The sequence below is a fragment of the Cupressus sempervirens genome, chromosome 6, assembly GCF_028749045.1.
Source record: "Cupressus sempervirens isolate cs-2001-9-10 chromosome 6, ASM2874904v1, whole genome shotgun sequence".
NCBI lineage: Eukaryota > Viridiplantae > Streptophyta > Pinopsida > Cupressales > Cupressaceae > Cupressus > Cupressus sempervirens.
The window spans coordinates 48,742,718-48,755,295 of record NC_143123.1 but is presented as its reverse complement, the minus strand read 5'-3'; positions in this window follow the sequence as shown (position 1 = coordinate 48,755,295).

Genomic DNA, 12,578 nt, shown 5'->3' with positions numbered 1-12,578 from the left:
AATAAGAACCTGAAATTTTGTCTTTTTCTCCCAATGTTTCATCATATCTTGTAGAACTTGTCAAAATCCCCACCTTTTGATTCCCTATCCCTTTAGGATTGGTCTCTACCTTGAGGTTTCCTCCTTCCAGTTTCCTACCTAACAGAGCTCTGACCATTTCAAAATTCTACAAGGTTCTTTCTTATTTGGTTTTTTTTATTGATACCCACACCAAACTATCTATTTTACATTATACTATATATTCTACAACTTGACAATTTTTGGCTACTTTATCTTTTATCTTATATCATCTAATTATATTTCTCTAAATTGACTAATCTAATAATTATATGAAGGGTTATTTCACTCATTTAATGTTTAAGTTTTCTTGAGCCTAGTGAATCATCTTCTATCCTAATGTGCAACAAGAAACACGATAAATCTCCCTTGATCCCTATTTCTTTTTGTACAATGATATTATCCATATACCTTGTGTAGGTACAAAATCCATCATATTTGTTTATAAGATGCACTAGTATATACAAGGTAACCTAACTTGAAAATTACATGGGTTACAATTTTTAGATTTTAAAAATTAAAAAAAAAGTTAATATATTTAGTAAACCATTTTGAACATACTTGTACATATATTATCCTATAAAAACATAGATGCTATTTTTTTATAGATTAACAATTGATCTTTAACTTTGTAGAAATTAATCTTGCACAATTAATGGTGTAACTGTTGTGGTCTCACAACACACACATTATTTTGAGTCATAGAATGGGAAACCCTTAGTTTCAAAATCCTCTACGAGACACCTAGTTAGGTGCTTCAATCATTTAGTAAACTCCTCTATATCTAGGTCAAACCTTGGTCTTAAGTTGAGAAGTATCAATCAGGTCAGATATGTTTAGAAATGAATTTTCTTGGGTTTTAAAGTGAAGAAGTGCGCACATGCACACTATTGGAAATATATGATAGGCTAAGTTACTAAGAGGGGAGAGGTGAATCAATAACTTATAAAACTTAATCTTTATTTGCCAATTAATCCTTCATGTGTATTCTGATCTAATTGCATGCATGAAAAATTGAAAGCATTAAAACATTCATAACACTTTGACAAACAATATGGTGACCTAGAAACCTTCCAAATAGAAAGTAAAACTAGGGTGGGGATGATACCCACAAGATTTATTATTGCAATATAAATTTGGCCTGTTAAGGCTTTATAATGATCACTTCTGATGATCTACCCTATTAGGAGCAATAAGGACTGCTAGGTCCACCTTGTAAAAGGATTTACAAACATATAATGAAGTATGCACTCAGTAAAGAGATTTACAAAAGATTTTTAAGTCTACCTTGTGAAAGGATTTAACTATTCCACCTGTTAGGATGAATTAGTGGCTGATCTCTAATCTACTACTTGATTTGCTAAATGAGATATCTTTCAATGTAATGATCACCTTGCTATGATAGATAAATCTTTGTTGCTCCTTATATTGCTTGTAGCCTTGTACTTCGCACTTCTACTCTTTTCTACTTGCTACATACATATTTGGATGTGATATAATATATTATATATATACCAATCCAATTTACAATTCATCAAAGTCAGCTACAATACAAGTTTCACCTAAGTACACAAAGTCAGCCCAACTATACGAACTTAGGTTTTGAAGACAAACTCGATAAGGTTCTAATACTCGGCATCCATTGTCAATATTCAGCATTGTCATTCATTTGGTAGATGTAGAAGCTCAGTCCATACTAATCACTTAAAGTAGTCTAAACTCAGTTTTCATTGGTGACTTGGTGAATATTGCAAAACTCAGCATATAAACTAAATCACTTGATTCACACTACATAGCTAAGTAAATGCTATCACTATGAGCTCAGTATAAACTGAATTACTTGGTTAACACTATGTGGATCACTCAACATTGGATTCACATTATTGAAACTATGGACTTGGTAATCATTGAAGAGCTTAGTTTGCATTGAGAAACTCGATAAACACTAAGAAGCTCAATTTACACTAATAGTCACCAACTTGGTAGAAACTGCTCGACACAAATTGAATAATGTTCCTGATACTTAGTAGCAACTGTAGAACTTGGTAGAGCTTGAATTACTTGGTTAACATTTTTGACTATACAATAAGCTTTGTGGTTGTTAGCTATCTAATCAAGCATATGTGTCACTAATAAACAAACTTGACTAAGATGTCAAAAACACACCTGGGCACTCACCTCCTTTAGAGTGTGCACACTCTTGAAGGTGTGCACTAAGCCCACCCTTGGCCTATATAAACCCCTCCCTCCATCTTCATCTTCACTTTTCTTCTTCCATCTATCCACACACCACACCTTTCCACCCTTGTCAACTATGCAAATCCACTACTCTGAAGGTCCATAGCATCAAACTCCAACAACCTTTGATAAGGTAAAACACCTACTAAGGTGCACACACATGCACATGCACATTTTTGTACCCTTAATAGGTGTGCATGTGTGTGCCTAAACCAATCAAAACCCTCTTGTATTAAAACAAACACTTAACACTCTGCATGTGCATAGTTGTGCACATGCACAAGTGCACACATTATCTTAAGGAAACTACATTAAGTGCACTTGCACACACATTGCACTTGCACAACTACACTAGGTGCACAAGTGTGCAAATCAAACTCTTAGGGGGATTTTTTATTAGTTTTCTCTATTTTGGGTCATTTTTTTATTAGTTTGAGTCTCGTCTAAGGATCATTATAGTCTATTGACATAAAAATACTAAAATTTCTCCCTTTTTGTGTAGATACAGTGGTATCATCATCATCCTCCATGACAAAAAAGATAGAACCAAATCCCATATCTTTCAAATACTAGGGAGCACCAAAGAAGTCTTGTTCAAGAAAAATACATTGAGCTATGAGACACCAAACTGGGGTACATTTACTAGAACATCTTCCTTGCCCTATGCAACAATACTAAAGAGAGGTCAGCTATGGTATCAACTCTGATCCAAAGTGGGTTAGTAAATTTCACTTCTCATCCAACATCAATTCAATCATCTGATTTGATCATGGCATTGGCCCAACACTATATACTTGAGGAGAAGGTTGTCAAGAGTGTAACTAGAGAGATAATTTTGGGTATGAGACCATGAAACATTGAAAAGGTCTTCCACCTTCCATGAGTAGATCAATACCTTCAAATATCTTATGAGGCTATAGATAGGCAGTATAGGGATATTAGGATTAACCACAAATAGAAATAATAATTACAAGCAAATATAAACAATATCAGGAAATAATAAATCACATAAAAGAGAACACAAGACACCAAGATTTAACATGGTTCACTCAAACCTTGGACTACGTCCACCAAACAACAAGTCAAATATTATTATGAGTCAATGATTACAACCTTATTACAATTTGTAATCCCTTACAACTCAATACTACTGCAAGAAGCAATTTTCACATCACACCTTATGGAAAAATCCATAACCCTAAGCCCTTTTATACAAGTATTTTGCTTCTTTAGGGTTATAGTTAATTACAATATGATGGCCCAAAATTATTGATAAAATAGGGCCCAAAGAATTTTCATTTATGAAGTATGTATAGTACTTCCCTGACCAGTCACCTCAAATTAACAAGGGAGAATGAAACAAAGGCTAAAGAGTTTGTATAGTCAAAGTACCTATTTGACAAGACACCCTTGGGCTAAAGAGCAGGAAAGGTGGATATGACACATGGATATATGATTGATGATATTGGCTACTTGATAGTTCTCTTGAGTAGAGCCATGGATCTTCCTACAATGAGTCACTTGGAGACATGGATGGTACACTTCATCAAAACCATCAGAACAACCAAGATGCCTCTTGATTGGGCCACAATTCTCAGTGACAATCTAGACAAGCAATTGATCTTGATGAAGAATGACCCCAATTTTTATATGACCTCGTACATGGTCTATCTCTTGGCAACAAGGACTATGGATTATCTAGGATTGTATAGAAAGGGGAGCATGCAAGATTGAAATGCTTGGGCATATATAGTGTATCTATAACTGGTAAAGAAGAAGTTCCCACTACAAAGTGTGGAATATAGGGTGGTCAATGAGGTTTCATATTTTTCATCATCAGGTTCATAGAAGGGGACTATACAAAGAGGATGTCAATAGAAGCTTCAACACAAATAACAAATATTGGTTCTTACTACATCCAATTTAAGAACTTCACCTATCTCTAGGTAGTTGGTACTCTCTTGTATCCTAAGAGGCTCCAATTGTACCCATTAGACAAGCTTATACTATTGGAAATAGCCCGACAACTTGCCTTTGTATACGAAAAGGTAAGAAAGCAATCCAAGAAGGTGTAGGTATGTAATTTCCCTTTTCTAATTTTGTATGATATTTGCAACCTTTAATCAGATCTTTAAGATCAAACAACTAATATCACAAAGATCCTCCAAATTTCTCAAGAAAACCCAAATCGGGTATGCCAGAAATGGTGCCAAAAGCTTCACAGCTTCACCTATTATTAATAAATCTGAAAATGGAAATTTTACAGAAATTTCAGCAGAATAACAGCCTACAAAATGAAATTTCAAGATCTATATAGCCTTTACACAACAACTCACAAATGTAGGACAAAAACTATGCTCATCGGGCTCCCGAAATTAACACAAAAATGCCCGAAAACACCACAAAAACACTAATCAACTATCTCAAAAGTTTAATCACGTCCCAATACATATATTAAGCTCTATTTTAATAGCTTAAAGTCTGAAATACAGCATCAACCAAAACTGATATGAAATGCTCAACTGAAAACACCAAACTCATGCAAAAAACACACCCAAAAACCCACAAATCTACACTGTTCAGCACAAAGACAAACTCTGTATGAGCATGCACATGGAATGGCTTCAAACTCCTGTCCTTAGCCTTCCTAGAAACCTAAAAACTCCCATTCTTGGGTCTCCCTGGAAACCTACAAACTCCCGTTCTTGGGTCTCCTTCTCCACAGGTTTGGCAGCCTCTGAAGAATAACAAAGAATGAGCGAAAATCAAGTTCTGGAATCAACCAAAATGCCTCCAAACCCCTTAAAAGAGGGCATAACTGTAACTCACGTCCAAGAGAGGTTAATGAAACATATTTTAATAATAATTTTCATTTATTAGTCCAACGGTTTCCAAAGATTAACCCCCTTTTTCTGAAACTTCACTTTCTTGGGCCTGCCTACCTTAGCAAAGATTATTATTTTTTTAATTATTTGAAAAGGGGACATGACAAGTCCTCCCCTCCCAAAAATTGCTTGTCCTCAAGCAATGGCTGAACAATAAACCAATCAATCCACCTGGATCCCAAATGTAGTCATGAACTATACTACTACCAATTAACACAAGCTCCTGCAATATCCTCTACAATATGACCAAGAGGAATCCATAATCAAACTGACAATTATAGCTCAACCAAACTCCAAAATCATAACTTCCACAGTCAGAAACCCATGAGACACAAACTCTTAGAACATCAAAATCCAAGTAAAGTGGACTACCAACACAGTAAATACCATCAATGCATTCCACTGGCCTATACGGAATGTACAATCCAACTCTACAACAATAGTGAATGCTCCCAAATGAAACTGTACCAAGTATGGAGAATCCACACACTATACAATGCCTGCAGTCAACACAACTCTGTAGATCACCAACCACTATCTCATAACCATAACTACCATGCACCCCTGATGGTGAAAAGCCATCACAAGATAAATAGCAAGAATTGGAACCCAAACCAAATTTTCCTGTCATCAACTCCTCAACACAAGGATCAAATGCTAACTGATGTACATACCTTGCAATATAAAGTTGATAAAAAAAACCAACCTGAGTCAACAGCTCACCATGAACAAGTGATACAACCCACTGTGACTGATCACTAGCTAAGTTAGGAGATGTCATAGCCAAAGGAGTAGAATCAATAACAACACCCGCTGAAGCATCACTCTGAAACTCCTACTCTAAGTCATGTATTATCAAGCTGTCAATTGTAGAACCTATCACCATGTCATGCCCATCACAACTCTCATCCTGAGACGTCAAACTATCCCATAACTGATGACAAGCACTAGGAACCAAAGTACATCTTTGTATCATCATCTCATCAAAATGGTCATCAAAGGTAAATGGATGAGCGTACCTCATAGTGTAATGCCGATAGAATGCGCCAATCTCAGTCAGTGGCTAAGACTATAATCTAGATGAAACTAACTGCAATTGATCATTAACCATGTTGGAACTCACTACTACCTCCGAAGATATCACCAAGGGAGTAGTATTACTAGCAGGAACCATGCCAATTGCCAACTCACTAACATCACACATGATCTTTGATACATCTCTAGTCTTCGTGCCATCATTACTAGAGGCCACCACCATGTCAGGCATACAACAATTTGCTACAACACCCAACTCAACTGAACCTAACTCTAGTGGGAATGAACCTGATATGCCAATGTTAGTATCAAAGATGTATGCATCCCCATCTCCACTGTCTCTGACAATCTCGGCCATGGACATCCTCAGATCACCAAACACCACAGCTTGTGACTGTATAGAATTAGGTAAAGACTGTAGTCGCTCTAACTCCATGGTCACCTTAGCGAAATGAAACTGTGACTCCTTGAAAGCCAACTGTGTACTCTCAAGAATCTTAGAAGTCACCTCAAGCTGCTTAGTAAGCTCACTCACCTCATCTTCCTTGGCCAACAATGCATCATATGTTGTACTGCCCCACTCCATAAGATAATCTCTGTCAGCTACCAACTGCATATAATTTTGTCTCAAAATCTGAATAGCCTCCCATAAAGAGTGGAACTCTGTCAAGGAAAGATAACTGCCTCCCTGCTCATCACTAGTAGGAGAACACCATCCATAAACTGCTAACAACTGATGAGCAACATCGAAATGCTGGGAAGTGATAGCAATGTCTCAGTCACTAACTCTCAACTGATTAGACACATGATGGCACTGGCTTGACTGTCTCCTACAAATCTCCTCTGATGCACTGTCTAAAGGAGTATCCTCAAAGTTACTAGTCTCTAGAGTATTACCATCCATATCCTGTGAATCAAATCTAAAGCTCATATCAACATACGGAGTATCAAAAACATTAGCATTGCTATCCAACTCCTCTATACCCAAGGAAACTAAGTCTTCAAAACTACCCACTGCATCCTCCTGGATGTCATCAATGCCAATATGATCCTGGGACTCATCTATACACACTGCCAAATATGAAATATCATCAACACATTCCAGCAAGTATGGTCAACTAGATATATGAACAAAGCCCAACATTAGTGTATAAAAACTAATACCAACATCAGACAAGATACTGGCACAAGAAAAGACAACACCATGTAATCTGCTAATCAAATCCATGATAGCACCCAAACAAACACTGCTACCAAAAAGTGTTAAAGATCTCCAGTCAACTAAATCCCAAATGCCAATATAACAATCCCGAGTCCATATTCGTAAACTAGAATCAACTGGTAACTCAAGAAAACTCCTCACCTGAGTAATATGACCAATACCAACTAACTCCACATACCTGTCATGATGAGATAATGAAGTCACAATACTATCTTTGTTCACCTTCAGCTGGCTAGACAAATCATGTGAAGTACTACCAGCCTCAACCTCATGTGATGAAGCATCTAACTGTGCCTGGTACTCTTTCTCAGCAAAGTCATGAATGCTCAATGTTTGCTCATCTCTACCAGGTATCTCACCATCCTGCACAACAACATCCTCATAATCATCATTTGAACCCACTACACTGTAGTCACTGCCTATTGTAACTATACCATCATGAATACCTGTGGCATCACCCTTTGACGACCTGTAAACAATTGTCTCAATTTGAGTATCAAGTTGATCATTACTATCAATCCTTGTAATATCCTTTCCCACCACCTCCTGCGGTAGAGTAGAATCTGAGACCTCTACCTGGCTATCAGCTAGTTTCTCAAACTCCTCATGCAAGTTCTTGGGAATTGTGTCATCTGTCTTATGAGAAAATCTGCCAAATAGAAATCCAGTCAACTTATCAACCTTAGCTAGGTCAGAAAACATGTCATTCATTATACGATGGTGCTCAATCAATTGTTCAGACATGTCATGGCTTATTTTCATAAGTTTATCTCGAATGTCTAAATAACCATCCTTTCTACTGTTTTGACTCTGGTTATCAATTGTCCAAGATCGTGTCCTCTAAGACTCTGTACTATACCTGTCCATTCTGGATAAAGTAGAGTGTAACCCCAATAGGATATAACTTCTTCAAACACCAAGAACTAACATGCAAATGATTAGAAGTAGCATGCAACCATAGATTTTGACATGCAACTGATTAGAAGCAACATGCAACCACCAAATTCACCAAGAACTAACGTGAAAATGATTAGAAGTAGCATGCAACCATAAATTTTGACATGCAGCTGATTAGAAGCAACATGCAATCATAAATTATGACATGCAAGATCTGGTTAGTTGTCAAAACTGACATGCAAGATCTGGGTAGTTGTCAAAACTGACATGCAAACTTCTACAACCACCAAATTCACTAAGAACTAACATGAAAATGATTAGAAGTAGCATGAAACCATAAATTTTGACATGTATCTGATTAGAAGCAACATGCAACCATAAATTATGACATGCAAGATTTGGGTAGTTCTCAAAACTAAAATGCAAGATCTAGGTAGTTGTCAAAACTGACCTGCAAACTTCTACAAACCCTCAGGCTGAGAAGATCATGGATCTGATACCACTTTAATTTTCCTTTTCTAATTTTTTATGATATTTGCAACCTTTAATCAGATATTTAAGATCAAACAACTAATATCACAAAGATCCTCCAAATTTCTCAAGAAACCCCAAATCGGGTATGCCAGAAATGGTGCCAAAAGCTTCACAGCTTCACCTATTATTAATAAATCTGAAAATGGAAATTTTTACAGAAATTTCAGCAGCATAAAAGCTTACAAAATTATATTTCCAGATCTATATAGCCTTTACACAACAGCTCACAAATGTAGGACAAAAACTATGCTCATCGGGCTCCCGAAATTAACACAAAAATGCCCAAAAACACCACAAAAACACTAATAAAATATCTCAGAAGTTTAATCATGTCCCAATACATATATTCAGCTCTATTTTAACATCTTAAAGTCTAAAATACAGCAGCAACCAAAACTGATATGAAATGCTCAACTGAAAACACCAAACTCATGCAAAAAACACACCCAAAAACCCACAAATCTACACTGTTCAGCACAAAGGCAAACTCTGTATGAGCATGCACATGGAATGGCTTCAAACTCCCATCCTTAGCCTTCCTAAAAACCTGCAAACTCCCATTCTTGGATCTCCCTGGAAACCTGCAAACTCCCATTCTTGGGTCTCCTTTTTCCACAGGTTTGGCAGCCTCTGAAGAATAACAAAGAATGAGCGAAAATCAAGTTCTAGAATCAGCCCAAAATGCCTCCAAACCCCTTAAAAGAGGGCATAACTGTAACTCACGTCCAAGAGAGGTTAATGAAACATATTTTAATAATAATTTTCATTTACTAGTCCAACGGTTTCCAAAGATTAACCCCCTTTTTCTGAAACTTCACTTTCTTGGGCCTGCCTGCCTTAGCAAAGATTATTATTTTTTTAATTATTTGAAAAGGGGACATGACAAGGTATGAACAATCACCATTGGAGCCTTTGAGGTGAAGAAAAAGCAAGATATTGCAACATTTGATTCAGAATGGGATCAATATCCTCTTGAGGATTATCAGGCACCTCACCCATATTTTGACAAAATTGAGATGGTCTAACACCTAGTGGGGAAGAAATTTGTAACTAAAGAAGCTTTTTAAGATCGTTGGATGAGTTTTGTAGATGACTATGATGTCTACATTAGAGACTATTGTAGAATGATTCTATAGCAGAAAAGGTGTTGAAAATGGAATTACTCCTCAAAGCATGGGATAATAATATCCCTAAGATAATGGATCCCTTATATAACAAGGACAAGATCTATGATAGACCCATTATGAATGCAGAAATGGGATATGAGGAAAATAATGAAATCAACCACCAGGGCTGACATGTAGTCAAGATAACTAGAGAATGGATTAGGAAGCCTTTCTGTATGGATCCAATTCCTCAAGCCCTCCCTCTTCAATCCATAGCCCAACCAAAGAAAGGAAAAGGAAAAAATGTCACAATACCAAACTACCCTAGCAAATCAGTAGTGAAGTTAGAAATGGTACATCAACATGAGTGGGAGGATGACTAATTTGAGGCTCAAAAAGGTAAGGGTAAGAAGAGAAAAGGATCTCCTAGGGAAAGAGAGAAAGTGGTAAAGGCCCAAGAAGAACTAGCTACTCAAGAAGGAGCACAACAAGAGCTAGAAGAAGCCTAACAAGAGCAAGAGTAGGTGCAACCAGAGAAGGAAGGAGTTCTTCCACCTCAAGCCTTAGTAGAAGAAGCATCCCCATCAGTGCCCAAAAAATATTGAATACAGATGATGATGGTAGGTGTGAAGAGGAGGAGAATAAAGAAGAAGGGTACTCCCTCACCACAAATGCCAAAAACCATCTTGGAGGTGGAAGATGAAGGGGAAGGAGAACATATTAAGTTTATACCTTTGAATGAAAGGAATCACTCAGCAACTATAGATGAGGAAGAAATGAGAATAAACTCAACTCAAACATTGCCATCTATCTGTAAGGAGCACATCTAGGTTGATACCTCTGAAGACGATAAATAAAAATGGATTGTTGAAATGGAGGGTGAGGGAGTAGACATTTTTTACCTCTCATATTTTTATTTTATCCCTATAGGCACTGAGATGGTAGGAGAGAAAATAAGGGACACTCTTAGGAAAGAGTCATTAGGAGAGGACTAGAATCAATTACCTCCTCTACCTCGAGGACTTCTAGGAATTCCTCCTCCACCAACATAGGACACAGTAGTGGTAGTGGGTCAAGGATCAATGGCTCCACCTCCTCCAATGATTGAAGTGGAACCAAAGATTCAAATTGTAGAGGAAGCTAAATATGTATAGTTGCATGCTGATGAAGCATCTGAGGAAGGACATATAGCATAAGAAAGGAAACAATCTCCTCTAGATAAAAAGGATAGGTCCCTAGTCCTTCCTCAACATGAGAAGACTCTAGAAAGGAGTGATAAGGGAAAGGAGCTTTCAATAGAACCACCTTCTTCAAAACAATACATGTCACCAATGGGGACAACACCATCATGGTTGAAGAAGGAGGCTATATTCAAAGAAAAGAGGTAGATGGAATTGACAGAAGAGGGGGGAATGAAAAAAATGACAAAAGAGATTAAGAAGCATAAGACACCTAAGGGTGATGCTAGAACACTTGCCTTCATAATAAAGAATCAAGATCAAGACCTTCTAGGACACATTTACATTCCACCTCCCTGCATAGATATAGAAGAATTGACTCCTAAGGACTACCAAATAAAGGAGGTGGTATTAGGGGAACCCACGATGGAAACAACAAAGCTTTTGATCACTATAGGTCCCAAAAAAGTTTTCACACATTAATAAAAAGATGAATCAGAGCTTTTGATGTTGAGGAAGTAGAATGAGCCATTGGGAAAATACTTGGTTGAGGTGGTAGATTTGATAGACCTAGCTAATTCTGAAATCACTCTCCGAGCTGCATTAGAAAGGAATAAGGTAGGGCCAACAATGGATTCATTTTTAAATGCTCATTAGAAATGGCATCACAATTTTTAGGATAGGTGAGTACAAATAATATAAGGTAATGTGAACCTATAATTCATTATAAACCAAGATTTTGGGTTGATGTATGAAGTGTAAGCACTCAACTCTATTAAAGGGAAAAGGTATCAGATGTTGATGGAGATATACTTAGTAGAGGAGCTAGATAAATTAGATGATTGGATATAAAATATATCTTTAAGTAATAAAATTATGGAGGGGTTACATGAAGGTATTCAACAAGTTATGAATAAGGCTCAAGAGAAATTTTTGGAAGCTGATAAATACTACAACATTGCTAGCCTTGAGATTTTTGAAGATGAGTCAAAGATTAAGCTTGCCTCATTGAAAATAGTAGTTGATAAATTTAGGGATACATTTTAAAATACTTCATTAGAAGAGTATGTAAGACAAACATTCAAAACTAAAGAAGCATTGTTAGAGCTAGATTATAAGCTTGAGGATTTTGTGGGTACAAGATTAGAGGTGAGAAACTACTAGTAAGTAGTTAGAAATAAGTACAATTCATTAGATTTATTGAAGGCTAAAAAAGTGGTGAAGATAGTAGAGAAATTCAAAAGCAAAAATCTAGACATCATTTTGGTATAAGGGGAAGGAAACCCAGATGCAAGAAATCAAGTTTTAACACTTAGAAGAATTTTTGGATTTTTGGGTCCTATCACCAAGGTGCACTTTTTAAAAGGTGCACTTTTTGAAGGTGTACTTTTTGAAGGTGCACTTTTTGAAGAGGTGCACCAAAAGT